Source organism: Chelonoidis abingdonii, chromosome 2, assembly GCF_003597395.2.
Source record: "Chelonoidis abingdonii isolate Lonesome George chromosome 2, CheloAbing_2.0, whole genome shotgun sequence".
In the NCBI taxonomy this organism is placed as follows: domain Eukaryota; kingdom Metazoa; phylum Chordata; order Testudines; family Testudinidae; genus Chelonoidis; species Chelonoidis abingdonii.
This window is the reverse complement of record NC_133770.1, coordinates 287,991,014-288,004,523: the sequence shown is the minus strand read 5'-3', so window position 1 is coordinate 288,004,523 and position 13,510 is coordinate 287,991,014. Positions and strand designations below refer to the sequence as shown.

The following is a 13,510-nucleotide window of genomic DNA, read 5'->3' as shown; positions in this document are numbered from 1 at the left end:
ATATATAGGAATAAGTAGCTAAACAACATTGTTTGCTGTTATCTTTTATTTTATTATGGTATTTACAATAAATGTGACAAATGTCTTGTCCCTTTAATAAGATCCTGCTAGTTTTTTATTGGTATAACATCTCTCTCTGTCCAGAGAGGGAACAAACAAAGAGAACACAAACGAAACCTCCCCCCTCAAGATTTGAAAGTATCTTCTTTCCTTATTGGTCCTTTTGGTCAGGTGCCAACGAAGTTATTTGAGCTTCTTAACCCCTTACAAGTAATGATTCAGTACAGCTGCTTAGGAGGGATTTTATGCTACCTTTAGCTATATGTTTGACACCCACTCACCATTGATCTTTGGGAACCTCTAGAAAAGAAAAGCCTATTTTGACTGTAAAGAGTGCACTGCACTGTTTTGCAGCACAAAATCTTCAGAGCATGTGTTTGAAGAAGCCATGTGGTTCCCAACATCTTCAGTTCCTTCTTTTCCACAGCTGTCATCCATGTCCAGAGGTGTGGTGCAGCCTCCATGTCCAGAGGTGTTTGTTTTGGTTTTGTTAGGAAACATTTCCAATTTTTTTTTATTGGTAATAAATTTTAGTGGAGTTTAGATAGCTTTAAAGCTTTTACTTAGTTTTGGTGCCATTGTACAGCTACATTCCCATACTGGTACCTCTGCTTCTGGGATATTGTCTGAGCTGGACACAAAAGATCCAGAGAAATAGGGCACATATAAGAGGTATGTTTGTGCCTCTCATTCTTCCTGGACTTAAACATACATGCCACCTGCCTGTTTGTGCTGTAATGCAGGCTATTTACTGAACAGAAGTTCAGCATATTTAATCTCTCTGTCTTGAGCCCTTAAAGGGAAGGTACATTGTTCCAGTCCTTCCTCCTGATGGAAGCTTTGTAAGCCTGACTCTCTGACCCAACCCCAAATGACGTTCACACTTCCTTTAATGCACAGAGTGGGATTTGATTTTCTTCACAATGAGAAGATTGAAGCCTGCAGTACTAGGTCAGGCACCTTCATCTGCTTTAGATCATTAAAACATTGGGGCTGCAATGATGCTGGCTGAGTTCTAGTCCGCTGCCTCTCTTGCAGCCCACCCTCCACCCCCTTCCAAATCCTACAGAATATTCCAGGGAAATTTCAGAAGGTGAACATTTCAGAGCTTCATAGGATGTTAGTCCCTTTTCTGCTGGCTTTACAGGGGGAAAGCCATAGCCCTCAAATTGTGCTGTCCATGCTCAAAACTTGTATCGGCTATGAAGACATCAGGCTCATCTCTTTACCAAAGTGGCTTATGATATTTTGTTCATTTAAAATATGGGGCTCTCCTTTCCCCCTTCTGACTTTCTATTAACCTCCATTAATTGAAAACTGTTTTCAGTGTATCTAATTGTTGCTATTATGGCAACTAGCCACAATAGGGAAATGCTAATATTTTCTGAGGCTAGGGGATCTTCGGCCTGGACATGGGTATCTCAGCCTGTACTGTTCTTTGACTTCAGAATCACAATTATAACTGGTTTTCATTTTTTGAATGTGGTGACAAATTGAATTGTCTTAACATGCACACCAGGTGGCTAGGGAACTACTAAGCCTATTGCTCGGTTAAAAGGCAGTGTATGCCCAATAATAACTAATAGCAATGAAACCTCAGATGGAGAAATTTAGCTGCTGGGAATATATGTATGCAGGCATCCCTTAGTTCTCACAGAACCATAACTTTCAATCTGCACTTTTTGCAAAGTCAGAAGTAGTTATAGTTGCTTTCTCTTTTTAGACACTAAGGGATGAATTCCAGCCTGTACTAGCATATCTGATAACGTCTGCTCTGGTGATTTTATAGAATCATTGCTTCTTATTACCAGTCTGAATTTGATTATCAGACCTTTATTTACACAACTGGAGTTTTTATTATTCTGTATCTTACAGTAAAGTCTACTTTACTTTCGAATAATAAAATAAAATCTTGCTTTACCATATAAAACACTGAGGACTCTGTTAATCATTAATTCTTAACAGGATATTAATTTTCAGTATAAAAGGGAGTGTTTTGAAGTGAGCTATTTTGTAGGAAAATAACACAACTTTCTCTCATAGCTGGTACCAAAAGCACTAATGTGCTCTGGTAGAAATTTGCTTAATAGATTTAGGCAGCTAGAATATCTTAATTTAGCCCCAACCATAAATAACTCTTTTAATGTTCATCGCTGAATTGTTTAAGTTCCTTCTGTGTCTTTGCCTGGCTTGCTTTTCTTCTTTCTCTTTGCCTGTGCATCCTCCTCTGTTAGAAGAGAACCCCATAAATACCCTTTTTTGAGAATTTTTTTTTAAAATCTATACTGCCTTACTCTTTGTTCACTTATACCTGTCCAAAGCAGTTACAAAGGGCTACCAAATCATTTGATGCCCACTTTGCAACCTTGTTGGCTACATATGCCTGTGGTAAGCATTGATGACTGAAACTGAACATCCTGTATAGATTTGAAGATATAAAACAGTATGCAGATACCAAGTATTATTACTAATAACCCTGAATTTTCTCAAAAGATCATTGTTCTAAGTTTTAGAAGGAATACTTCATTTCTCAAGCTGCCTCATTTGGGTAGCACACTAGATATTAAACAAATTGAAAGGACTAATGCGGGAAGGTGCTGCATGAGTCACCTCTTGGTGGACTTCATTGATTCAGTTTGTCCTCATGCGTAGCATTGGTTATATTTTCACATATTTGCTATTAGAGTTTACATTTTGAAAGTACTAGCATGTTGAAGTTTAATTATGAACAAAAACAGGCCCAATGAAAATGTATGGAACCTGTAAATGTTGGTTCTTCCAACTCCTCTCCCAACATGGTGGGTTTTTAGTGTTTTTATTTTTATTTATTTATTTAAACATTAAGAGCCCAGTTAAACTCTTATTGAAGTCAATGGAAAGATTCCAATGGACTTGCATAGTAGTTGAATCATGTTCTTATTTTTTTATATATAAACCAATTGTTAAAAGACCTTTAAGGTTGCAAAGTGCAATTTAAAAGTTAGGAAATGCTAGGATTAAGGTTGCCCATCTAACCTTAATTTAGCCCCCTTGTGCATATGCATCATCATACAGTTTTAATTATGTGGTCACATGCTGTTTTTTTCCCACAGGACCCTTGCCTCATTTAGTGCACAAGATGTAGAGGGTGCTGTCTGAATGGTTACGTATTCAGTAACTTCCTTGTTTAGCGTGGGAGTGAAGGGGCCCTATGTCTCTTTTACTATGTATCATCTAAAGCCTAAAGTGAATATAGATTAATTTCTTCATGGGCTTTTTTATGACTAGATCAGGGTTGGGTAAACTACGACCTGGGGGCCATATCCGGCCCTTCAGACATTTTAATCTGGCCCTCAAGCTCCCTCTGGGGAGCGGGGTCCGGAGCTTGTCCTGCTCTGTGCAGCTCCTGGAAGCAGCAACATGTCCCTTCTCCGGCTCCTACACATAGGGGCAGCTAGGGGGTTCACGGCCAATGGGAGCGGCAGGGGTGGCGCCTGCAGACGGGGCAGCACACAAAGCCGCCTGGCCGGCTCCACCACATAGGAGCTGGGTGGAGAACATGCTGCTGCTTCTGGGAGCTGCTTGAGGTAAGCAGGGTTTTGGAGCTGTGCTCCGGCTCCGCTCCAGCTCCAGGCAAAAACCTGCAGCTCCACTGCTCCAGAGCTGCTCCGCGCTTCAGCTTCTGGCTCCACTCCAAAGCCCTGGAGGTAAGCACCGCTCAGAACCTGCACCTCTGATCCCCTCTCATTCTCCAACGCCCTGCCCCAGGCCTGATATCCCTCCTGCCCTTGAACCCCTCGGTGTCAGCCTAGAGCACCCTCCTGCACCCCCAATCCTTCATGTCCAACCTCTGGAGCCCTTACCCCCTCCCACACTCCAACCCCCAATTTTGTGAGCATTCATGGCCCGCCATACAGTTTCCATACTCAGATGTCGCCCTTGGGCCAAAAAGTTTGCTGATCCCTGGACTAGATGATCATAATGGTCCCTTCTGGCCTTAAAGTCTATGAAGCTTTCTCTCTCTTCCCCCCACCCCTCCATTACCCTCCAGAGTCCAGAGCACATGCAAATGACATGGAATTCAGTGGAACTTGCAAGTGTCCAGCACTGTTTAGAAAACCAGGCCCTTTACACAGCATTTGAAATTTTCCACACTGTTTTCAAAAGCATACATTTGGGTCTGCACTAAAAGAGTTATTTCAAATCTAGTGACTCCCCCATCATTGTATAATAAAGAGGGAACACCAGACCTAGCGTGGTAGTAAGCTGTTTACTTGAGCACTCTAACATCCTGCTGCACTGCTTAGATTTTTCTCTGTGCAAACATGTTCTCAGAGTATTTTAACCTTCTGTGCAACTGGTATGGGTGCCCTTTTGGGGACACTCTAGCAACCAAAGATATTTTGGACCGGAGAGGACCTTTCTTTGTGAAAAACCCATATAAACTACATGTATGTGCATGTGTGGAGTTTAAATCATAAATAAAACTCTTCCAGCAGCCTAGCACTTCTGAATAAACCCCAGTAACTAACAAACATGTTTGGATGACATAAGAAAATAAGTAATAAACCACATTTTCAGAGTGTCTTTGTAACTCACATTTGTCGTCTTGCTGTGTCACATCACACCTTAACAGTTGAGGTTTTATGCTTGATACTGTGTTTGCTTTAAAAGTTGGGAAATAACAGGGCTCCCTTTCAAACTAAGCCCTCAAACTGGAAAACATTTAAAGAAAAATGCCATCATTTTTCTACCTTGAGTCCTCTCAACTTGTAGCAAAAATAATGGTATTTCTCCTATAAAGTTGTAGTTAACATAATGCTAAAATGTACCCAGCAGCTGGCATTTGACATCTGGTAAGACAGAGTGAAATGGGTTATTTATATTTTGGTAGTAGCTTGGCACGCCAGTCATGTCGATTCTATGATTGTTAAGTCCAGGATCTCCTCATCGTAGTTGCTATACAGACACACACAATCCCTGTCTGAAGAGTTCACAATGTAAGGCTCCAGTCCTCCAAAGCTTCTCTATGTGGGTGGACCTTTGTGCCCCTCCGGACCAGCTTGCAAGATCAGGGCCTAAGGTGACCAATAACCTACACAGAGAGACACACGTACTGGGATTCTAATATTTCATTTTGTTACGATAGCTATATATGGTGGCAATATCTCCATTCTTCCCCTCTTCAGCCATTTAATAAATAGGTCATTTCTTATAGTTGTCATAGCAATTCAGGATTGCGTTTTAGTAGCACCTGCAGCACAAGTGCTGTCCAGGCTCCTTTTCCTAATGGGTTACAATTTCACGGCTATTGCTCCTTCGCCACTGAGGCTCAGAATATATCTTTTGACGCTTGAACTTGAATCCTGCCTACTTCACCTGGACTCTAGTAAGTATGTCTCCCTCCTGTCAGCAGCAGTCGAATGTTTCTGAAACAGATTGTGTTAACTCCATAATCTGTTCTAGAATACGTTTGTCAACATAAAATAACAGCAATTCAGAGCAATACATGCATTTTGTAAGTTCTTGCTTATGTAAATGACTAAAACTGTATGGCCGGTTGCTTTACTTGGTTGACTATGGGCTATGTGTGGGGAGGATGGGGAATGCAGGGCTTTAGCAGACCAAGGGTGAAGTCGCCTGGGGCTCCAATTCAAGTAGTTGGAGAGATTTCCAGCCCAAGTTGAGAGGAGCAGTAGCAGTAGTTACAGAGTAACACCGGATAGCTACAGATCTTGCTATCTTACGTGATAGCAACCAACAAGAGCAACCCATAACAGAAACGTGTACAGGTACAGATTAGCTAATTTGAATTGTATACTGTTTTTGTTTTAAAACAGCTTTTTTAAAAAAAGGAATTAAACCAAATCATTTCTAACATCAGCAAAGCTCTGCAGTCAGGCTATGATAGCAAGTAGCACATGTGTACAGTGAATGGATCTTCTTATCTGTCAGCTCTTCGTTTTAATTTTTTCTACCAGTAGGAGGAATATGGAAATTGAGCTATATTATGAAAAATAAGTATATTTAGGCCTAAAGTCTATAGTCTGTTTTAAACATAGGGCTCTTTTGTATGTTGTTCTAGAATCAGGTTGTTCTTTTCCCCTCGCTAGCAACATGCCTTGTATACTGTATATTGCCATCAGTTTTCATAGTTATGATCGTTTACATGGCACAGAAACAACATTTTTCTCTATGTGAATTATTCTGTTTATACACATCCAAGTCTTCTGAAAATACATGTTTCCATAGAAATGCTGGCATAAAATAGCAATAAACAGAAGAGCTGTACGTATGAATATTCCTTTGTGAAAGAGCAGTATGGGTAGTTTATAAGCCACTTTGCTTGTTTTTAGATTAATTATGGGCACGGGGGAATTCTGCAACTTATCTGAACTCAACAGGGTCAGGCATGTGACTCTTATTTTCTCTTCAGTTTTATTTTTTTATTTTTTTAAGCATTGTTCAAATTTGAACACTCAGGACTGTGTTTTAACAGCTAGTATCAATGGGGAAGCTGTTCCAAAGAGTTTTATTTATTAAGGGAGGGGAAGGACTATGCTACTCAATCACTAAAGGCTTATTTTTTCCAGAGGTGTCTGACTTCTTCAGTATAAAGACACAGGATGACTGTTTAAACAGGACCTTTGTCATCAGTTTCAAAACACTGAAGGGGTTAATGAAATAAAAACTCTACTCTGACTTTATGTAGTTTTGTAAAGCTCTTTTTTTAATGTCAGGGTTGGAAGGGACCTCAGGAGTTCATCTAGTCCAACCCCTTGCTCAAAGCAGGACTAATCCTTGGACAGGTTTTTGCCCCAGATCCCTAAATGGCCCCTTAAGGACTGAACTCACAACTCCGGGTTTAGCAGGCTAATGCTTAAACCACTGAGCTATGGAGAACTTGTGGGTGAGAATTTTCATTCTTACATTGCTGAGAAATTTAACTATACTGGATTTTTAGTTATTGGAATGTGGTGTTCTCATTTTAGGGCATCCTGTGTGCTGAATCGCATTCCTTCCAGTTCCCTCTGGTTGTCAGTGGACAAACCCAGCTTGACATTTTTCCGCATCTTCCATCAGCAACACAAGAAAGTACTTCTGTCCATACTGTTAGCCTGCTAATGTTAATGGACCATCCAGATATCTAGAATCATGCAGGAAAAGGTAAGTGTCAGAACCCTGTAGTCCTGACTTTTCGCAGCTTTGTGTGTGGCCTATTCCAGCCTACTTTACTGCACCTGCTGGTGATTCGCTTCACAGTTGTACAGGAAGATGGGCCAGCGACTCATATCACCATCCAGACAGTGGACAATAAATATGAATGTAATGTGAGAAGTTGGTGATGGAAAAAAGTGTCCCAAATGTGGCCTGGTTCCAAAGCCTCTGCAGCAGGTTCTGTTTGCCCCCACTGCCTTTTAAGGTAAGGGAAGTTTCCTGAAGACTGGTGCATTTGCCTACTTCTCCTAGTCTCACTATTCGTGCCTCCTTTAGTGATTCCCTCCATCTTTAGTGCTTATCGAGGGTCACGATCAGTCCTCAAAGATACCTTTAATTTTTTTTTTTTTTTTTTTTTTTTTTTAAAGCAGCAGCTGTGGCAGTTGCCCATGTTAAGAGAAGAAGGGGAAGGCTGAGGGTACAAATCAGAGGAAACCAAAGAATCTTCAATATAGAGTGGAGATACCTCATTCAGCGGTCGTAATGTCATCATTACCATGGATTGTTATTTGGGATAACCCTTGGTTAAGTCTTTCCGGGGTCTAACCACATTAAACAATGTGCTTCTTCAGTCCTCCTCTTCTATCAGGAATGAAACATCCCCTTCCTTCTCCCACCCCCATACAGAAACTACAGGTGAATACCCGGAACTTGTGATGCCAGATGCGATGCAGTCTTTCCATCTCTCATGTTCCTGTGGAACCATTCTCTCCACCCTTCCACCCACAGTTTGGCAGAATGGAGATCAACAGAGATGCCTACTTAAAATCAAAGGACAGCAGATACTCATTAGCTGGCAAATGTTCAGTATTGAAGCTTGAGGGAGAAATTAAATATTTCTCATAATGGAAGTATCCACTGGCCATCCCTGTATATTCAACTTTTCATGATAAACCTAAGTAGATATTACACTATTTAATTCTTATCTATCTTTCTGTAATGTGGTTAATATTTCTACCATGTTTATGTAGTTTCAGCTGTAGGGAAACCCTTTTCTAGGGTCAGAGTACAATGCTTCAGTTTTCCAGCTGGAAGAACATGAATTTAAAAACAAAATCTAAATATAAACTTATGTGAACTGGGCAGGCCTAAACCAGCACTGATACCCAGATAAATGGATGTTTCCACTCAGAGAAACAAAATTACAGATATGGAAACTTAAAAAAACAAACTGTAGCTAAAGCATCACTTTGAATTTTAGGACTTTTAAACTGGAGGATGGGAACCCTCTGCTTGAGTTGAACTAATTTTTCATAAGTTTGATTTATTATTATAAGTTCATTATTATGGTAGATGGATATTTTTTGCACAGCTTTAAAACAGATGACCCTCAATTAACCTTTTCCCCATGTCATGGATGTTTTTTAGGCTCAGCAGTTCTCTCTTAATTTCAAGTCCACAAATATTGTATTGATGTTTCTGAGTGAGAATTAGAAGTGATGACATCTTAGGTTAGATTTCACCAACCTCTTTAAGTACCTGTAGATCTTTCCAGTCTACAGTTAATAAATGCTGTAGAAAGAGAGACTGACTGTTACTGGCAGATTGGGACTACCCAGTATAATTCATTTCTTTATTGAGAGAAATTAATTCCAAAACATTTGCAAGTTATCATGCTGTTTACAAAGTTCACCTTATCAGCATGATTTTTCCTAGTTTCCCTTGTAATAAACTCACTTAATGCCCCAATCCTGCCTTGCTGCAGTTGGATCCATCTGGATGTACCCTGGGCATGCTTAGAGCCCTCACTGACTTACCAGAATTAATATCCTGGGATCTCTGAGATAACATGGATGGAGCAGAAATGCACAAATTGCAAATGAGAAAATCCATCTTTTAAAGTGTATTTCTTAAGGTATATCTCCAGCATTGTAAGGCTTTACTGTTTTTCAGGGGAAGGATAACAGCTGAGCTGGTGTGGAGGGGGATTTAATCTGATGTACTAGATTACTTACTCCTCTTGTCCATTCCCCTTCTTCCCCCAAAGCAAGGAGTGAACCAGGGAGGGTAAGACAGCAAGCATTTCTTCTCTGTTCTAGTCTTACTCAGGGCAGACTGTAAATTTATGCCCTTAGCCTGCGTAAATGTACAAAGTTTCACAGGCAAAGGGTTGGCTGGGTTGAAGCCCCTTTGAAAATTTGGTCTCTATAAGGTGTCAGAAATCAGGGCCTGCAGCAGAACCTGTCTCAGGGCAACCTAATGGCAACCTAATGAGTGCAGCTGGCCTGCAGTAGGCTGTCTAATTTGCTACACTGCCTGACTTGTTGGAAGAGTCAGCAGACCAGCTCTTAAGCCCAGCTGCAGTTCAGTGGCTGCTCGCAGCATTCACCCATGGCTGTGATAGCTTCTGCCTCACCTCACTCCAAGTAATTCAGCTTTTACTCTTGACTCTAATTTCTGACTTCGGATTCCAGCTTTGGCCTCTGACTGCTGTTCCTGGCTACTGATTCCTGCTCAACCACTTGGTGTGACTGCTCATGTCCCAGTCTCTGACATTAGGAACATAGGTTTTCTGTTGGATAACAATCTTTTTTGTCTTCTATATCTGATCTTTAGTTCTGCTTAGTGTCCATTCTGAAACCTTGTTTTCATGTAACAGCTGTTTCTCTCACAAATGGGTATTTGTGTTGTCTTCTGTCTTCATTTTGGTGATCATATCCTTAACTCCTAACTTCATTGTGTTCATAACTTCCTATTTATTCCTTTCCACTTGTTATTAAAATACCAGACTTTTGTCTCACCCTCATCTCTCCAGAGTAGACAATATTAGGTTCAGTAGATTCTTCTGGGACACTATGCCAGGAATGTAGGAACCTAAATGAATCCTTGACTGTTTACATTCTTATCTCTTCCAAACAGCCTATGACTCCTGGAACCTTTTTCTGATTAACTATTTCAGTAACATTCTTGGAACCTGCTAGTGTCCTCATGCTCAATAATTTGTCTCAAGTTTGAGTTATAATCTTTATTGTTTCCCATACAAAATTGAGTAGTGCATATATGCATTCTGTAGGCAAACTAAGGCCTCAGTCCAGCCAGTGAGCTTTGCTTGTGGTTATTGCTGGTGTGTGTGCGTACGTACATGCACACAGAAAAAAACATTGCAGGATGAGGGGCTAACAGTGATTTAGAAGGGAGAGCTAGGGTGCATGAACAAATTAAAAAAAAAAATCATGCTGCATTTAGCTGCTTGGGTTTGTTTTGTTTTGTTTTTTAATAGTACATGGACATGCCCTGCTGTATGCACATGTGACAGTAGCATGCATATAGCTGGAGCATTATATATTTAAACAACGTGATCTAATGGACTAAGCACTGCACTAGAAGTCATAGCTCTAGCACTCTTCTCCTGGTTCCGACAGATTATCAGACCTGGAGCAGGTCACTTAATTCCATTTTTGCAGATCTGAGAAACTAAGAAGTTAAGATACTAGTCTCAAAGCTGTTTGTGCAATGTTTTGATTCAGTAAGGCACTTGTAAGTATTTATCTGTAAACCACCTTAAGACGTGGTTGATGAATAAGTAATACTTTTTTCTGTCAAAGGCACTGATTCTCTCTGAGGACTAAGCCCATAACAAGTTCGAGGCTTTAAAAAGAAGCTGCAATTTGTTATCCAAGAACAAATATAGTCTGAAAAATTTTAAGTGACGTGAATCACTGATTTTTCATGCTTAGATACTTCAAACAGCTTGATAGATTTTTATCAAACAAGTCATACTTAGGCTGGAAATAGGCACAAGAAACTCAAGCCAAAGGGAATTTTCTTCCAAAAGTTGAAGTGCTGGTAAATAAGGGTTTATGATAAAAAGTGCTTTTTCAACCATAACTGCAGCATCACGGTACAGTAATTGATTCAAGTTTAAGTACTTCAGTCATTTTTGGAAGATAATTGAATATTTGCTTTGTGTTCCATGAAGTAATTGTTAATTATGAGAACATGGAAATTCTTAAAATTGGGAAGAGTCTACTAGTAGAACATAAGATGCTTATGGTTTTATTTATTTCTCTTCTCTACTTTTCATGCTTATTACCTAGCCCTGCACATTTGTTTGCACCCTCTCCTTTCTCTATAAAGTTACCTAGTTCTAGCAGTGCTTTAACTTTTTTCCTGCCACAGCTCTTGCCATCTCTGGACATTTGCTTGATCACCATAATTTCCACTAAATTGTTTCTTATTGTTTTAAGACTTTAACTTCCAGTGAGAATTTTTAAATGCTGCTAAAAGAGAGGAAAAAACCTTACTGACATTATACAAAATTACTTAAGCCTTTGCCTTTTACCAGTTTAATTTACTGCAATACATTGTTTTCAAGGCCAGCTTTGTCGTTTTAAAAATAGGTGGACAGTAACTATTTACCATATGGTAATATTTCTCTGTTTTTGTTTTGTTTTAATCTGCTTCTTTTGTTTTTAGTCTAATATCTACTTTGCAGATGAACTTCAAGTACAATGTTTCAGAGTGAGTTTGTGCAAAACTCTGAACTTCTCTCCTGATCAGTAAGTTTGAGTCTCATTTTAGTTTTAGTGCACGTTTGTCTTTCTGGGTTTTAGCAACCAGACTTCTCAAGTTTTTGTTTGCATAAGGCTTCTGTTGCTCAGCTGTTTGACTCCTTTGAAAGAGCTTGGCTGTTACAACAAAGTAATTAATTGACTCCCTTTGCAGTTATATCTGTGCGATAGCAGTTATCTTTCAAATCAATGGCTGGATATAGTAGTGATCATGCTTAACTCAGGAGTTCTTTTTTCAGTATAGAAAGTGATTTTTTTCAAACATATAGCATGTAAATGACAAATTAAGCTCTCCTGCTGCACTAATAGATAGTTTTAATGTTAACTGTGTTCACTTCAATCCTGCACAAACACACAGTGTTCAATATAACTCTTACTGTGTTTAAGATTGGAATAAATTACAGGTCAGGATTGAGATGCCTTGAAAAGAGCTTTATGAAGATAGTTGCACTTTGCTAGATGTTACAGATATCTCTTTAAGTTGATGGTGCTGTTTTATCATGAATTAATCCAGAGTATTTAAAGTAGAATAAGACATCATAGGCAGGTGATCCTGTGTTGCTCACTTGGGCATGCCAAATGCATGTTTCCTATCTCATAAGTAAAGTCAGTGCTTCCAGATAAAGACTTCAGTAGTTTTCTTTTGTAGTCTAAATAGACTGCAGGGTTTTTTCTTTATGTGGGGGGAAAGTGTCACAATTAAGCAATACTACATTTTTCCCCCTCTTCACTCCTGTCACAATGTTCACAAAACTCAACAACAAAGACACAATTTAGCTTTCATGATGGTATTAGAATAGTGTCCCTATTTAAAATGTTCTTGATCTTACAGGTCAGCAGTCTCAAAATGGTAGAGCATAGCCGTTGATGAAAGTTAGAACATGCTGCCTACTCATATTAAAAAAAATAGAGCTGTTGTGGGGTAAAAAAAATTAAATGTGTGTCCAGCCTGAATTTTCACAAAGCTTTATATAACATATATCATACTGGCATGTAACTTTACTCAAAGGCAGACAGTTCAGTTTGTTCCAAACACCATGCCGCTGATTTTTTTAAGTCAAACTCTCCCTTGAGATTGATCATTTTTAATATGCTCCATAAATATTTTTAGTTGATGTTGAGTTTGATAAAATTGGCTGGTTATGTAATGGGGGGAGACTATCATATTCAGGAATGATGACTGAAAGGAACTTGTGTGTGCTGGCTGTTTGAGATTTATCTTCGTGAGCTAAAAGAAAAAGGATATGGGGGGAGGGGGAGAAATGGCCCTCTTCTGATAGATGACATTGCAATAACCTTCATTTGTTTCTTGAAAAATAAGTGTTACAGCAGAAGGTTGTAATAAATGGTTCACTGCAACTTAATGCTCAGCAGCCTAATTAGTCAAATACCACGTGCTTACCTGTGCATGAAATAACCCATTTCTTTCCAGTGTAAAATTGGAACTTTCGATTCTGGAGCAACCGAAGGAGCTTTTTGTTGTAAATGACCATGGCTTTTTAAACTCAAAAACAGTGAAGGTCAGCATGGTATCCATAGAGACTACATGTAGTTTCCTCATTAATCCTGGTTTGCCCCTGAAACAGCTAGAGTCACATACTACTAAAATACTAATTCTCAATTTCAGAAGGAGAGCTTTGTATGTAAACTGAATGTGATTGGGTTTCAGTAGCTGAGAGACCTTATATGTATCAGATACAAAGAATCTGAATGTGCAGATAGTGGGTGCTTATGTTTAGAGC

At 39.5% G+C, this 13,510-nt stretch overlaps 1 protein-coding gene across 2 annotated transcripts in view; it reads left to right on the top strand.

Moving 5' to 3' along the window:
- The window catches only part of ZFAT (zinc finger and AT-hook domain containing), a 301,679-nt gene that overhangs the window by 11,991 nt on the left and 276,178 nt on the right, over nucleotides 1–13,510 (top strand). Inside the window, exons 1-2 of one of the 2 annotated variants that reach the window (XM_075063272.1) lie at nucleotides 6,509–6,949; nucleotides 7,032–7,206. The gene's annotated coding sequence lies outside the window, so the exon portion shown is untranslated. Of the gene's footprint in view, nucleotides 1–6,508; nucleotides 6,950–7,031; nucleotides 7,207–13,510 lie in introns of those variants that run through there. The other variant, XM_075063271.1, reaches the window with a different exon arrangement.